Raw genomic sequence first — 3,204 nt, 5'->3', positions numbered from 1 at the left:
TAGAGACGGGGTTTCACCATGTTGACCAGGATGGTCTCGATCTCTTGACCTCGTGATCCACCCGCCTTGGCCTCCCAAAGTGCTGGGATTACAGGCTTGAGCCACCGCGCCCGGCCAGAACATACTCTTAAGATCAACCACATCAGCCATAAAAGCTAGCCTCGCAAAATTAAAAAAGAATCAAAATCTGGCCAGATGTGGTGGCTCACACTTGTAATTCCAGGACTTTGGGAGGCTGAGGTAGGTGGATCACATAAGGCCAGGAGTTTGAGAACTGTCTGGCCAATATGGCAAGATCCCATCTCTACTAAAAATACAAAAATTAGTCGGGTGTGGTGCCACATGCTTGGAGTCCCAGGTACTTGGGAAGCTGAGGCACAAGAATCACTTGAACCCAGAAGGTGGAGGTTGCAGTGAGCCAAGATTATACCACTGCCCTCCAGCCTGGGTGACAGAATCTTAAAAAAAATAATAATAATCAAAATCATATGAAGCACACTCTCACAGTGGAATAAAAATAGAAATCAATACCGAGAAGATCTCAAAACCACACAGTTACATGGAAATTAAATAACTACTCCTGAATGACTTTTGGGTGGATAATGAAATTAAGGCAGAAATAAAACAAATTCTTTGAAATTAATGAAAGCAGAGATACAACATACCAAAATCTCTAGGATGCAGCAAAAGCAGTTTAAGAGGAAAAATCACAGTGCTAAGTGCCTACATAAAGTGGTTAGAAAGCTCTCAAATTAATAATCTAACATCACACCTAGAGGAATTAGAGATAAAAGAACAAACTAACCCCAAAGCTGGCAGAAGAAATCACTAAAACCAGAGCAGAACAGAATGAAATTGAGATTGAATAATCCATACAACAGATCAATGAAGACCTGAAAGTTTGAAATCTTGAAAGGAAATCTTGGTTCCCTGAAAGGATAAACATGATTGATGAACCACTAGCTAGATTAACAAAGAAAACAAAAGATTCAAATAAGCACAATCAGAAATGACAAAGGTGACATTACTACTGATCCCACAGAAATACAAAAGATAGTCAGAGACCATTATGAACAAATCTATGCACATAACTTAGAACATCTAGAGGAAATTGATAAATTCCTGGAAACACACAACCTCCCAAAATTGAATTGGAAAGAAATTGAAACCCTGAACAGACCAATAATGAGTTCTGAAACTGAATCAGTTAAAAAAAAAAATTCCCTGGCCCAGATGGATTCACAACCAAGTTCTACCAGACATACAAATCCTCAACAAACTAGGCAGGCATACCACAAAATAATAAGAGCATACCACAAAATAGTAAGAGCCATCAATGATGAACTCACAGCCAACATCATACTGAACAGGCAAAAGTGGGAAGCATTCCCTCTGAGAACTGGATCAAGACAAGGGTGCCCACTCTCACCACTCCTAGTGAACATAGTACTGGAAGTCCTAGCCAGAGTAGTCAGGCAAGATAAATAAGTAAAAGCCACCCAAATAGGAAAAGAACAAGCCAAACTATCTCTCTTCATGATGATATGATTCTGTATCTAGGAAACCCTAAATTAGAAGACAGCTAGAACTGATAACTTAATTGAAGTTTCAAAATACAAAATCAATGTACAAAAATCAGTAGTATTTCTATACACCAATAACGTTCAAACTGAGAGCCAAATCAAGAATACAATCCCAGTTATAATAGCCATGAAAATATTTAAAAACCAAGGAATACACTTAATAAAGGAGGTGAAAGATCTCTGCAAGGAGAAATACAAAACACTGGTGAAAGAAGTCATAGATGACACAAACACATGGAAAAACATCGATGCTTTTGGATTGGAAGAATCAATATTGTTAAAATGGCCATTCTGCCTAAAGCAGTCTACAGATTTAACACTATTCCTATCAAATTGCCAATATCATTTTCCATGTAATTAGAAAAAAAGCTATTGTAACCCAAACAGAGGCTGAATAGCCAAAGTAATCCTGCAGAAAGAACAAAGCCAGAGGCATCACATTACCTGATTTCAAACGATTTTACAAGGCTACAATAATCAAAACAACATAGTACTGGTACAAAAACAGACACATAGGCCAATGGTACAGAATAGAGAACCCAGAAATAAAGCCACACATCTGCAATCATCTGGTCTTTGACAAGTTAACAAAAATAAGCAATGGTGAGGGGACTCCTTATTCAATAATTGGTGCGGGGATAAGTGGCTAGTCATATGCAGAAGAATAAAATGGACCCCTACCTCTCACTGTATACAAAAATGAACCCAGGATGAATTAAAAACTTAAATGTAAGACCTCAAACTATAAAAAGCCTAGAAGAAAACCTAGGAAATACCCTTCTTGACGGCGGCTTTGGCAAAGAATTTGTGGTTAAGTCCTCAAAAGTAATTGCAACAAAAACAAAACTTTGCAAATGGGACCTAATTAAACTAAAGAGCTTCTGCACAGCAAAAGAAACTATTAACAGAGTAGACAGGCAAAAGAATGGGAAAAGTATTCGCAAACTCTGCATCTGGCAAAGGTCTAATATCCAGAATCTAGAAGGAACTTAAGCAAACCAACAAGCAAAACACAAATAACCCCATTAAAATGTAGGCAACATGAAAAGACACTTCTTAAAAGAAGACTTACAAGCAACCAACAAACATATTTTAAAAATGCTTATCATCACTAATCATCAGAGAAGTGCAAATCAAAACCTCAGTAAGATACCATCTCACACCATAGCTATTATTTAAAAATTGTAAAAATAAATGCTGGCAAGGCTGTGGAGAAAAGGGAATGCTTATACACTGTTGGTGGGAATGTAAATTAGTTCAGCCACTAGGGAAAGCAATGTGGAGATTTCACAAAGAACCAAAAATAGAACCACCATTCAACCCAGCAAACCCGTTACTAGATATACACCCCAAAAAAATAAATAAATCATTCTACCAAAAAGACACATGCACCCATATGTTCATCACAGCACTATTCACAATAACAAAGACATGGAATCAACCTAGGTGTCCATTAAGTTTGGATTGGATAAAGAAAATGTGGTGCATATACACCATGGAATACTATGCAGCTATAAAAAAAGAGAACATGGCTGCAGTGGGAGGCCATAATTCTAAGAGAACTAATTCAGAAAGAGAAAACCTAATACTGCATGTTCTCACTTATAAGTAAGAGCAAAAC

This window comes from Cebus imitator, unplaced genomic scaffold, assembly GCF_001604975.1.
Source record: "Cebus imitator isolate Cc_AM_T3 unplaced genomic scaffold, Cebus_imitator-1.0 Scaffold736, whole genome shotgun sequence".
NCBI classification, from domain to species: domain Eukaryota; kingdom Metazoa; phylum Chordata; class Mammalia; order Primates; family Cebidae; genus Cebus; species Cebus imitator.
Note: the sequence above shows the minus strand (reverse complement) of the source record.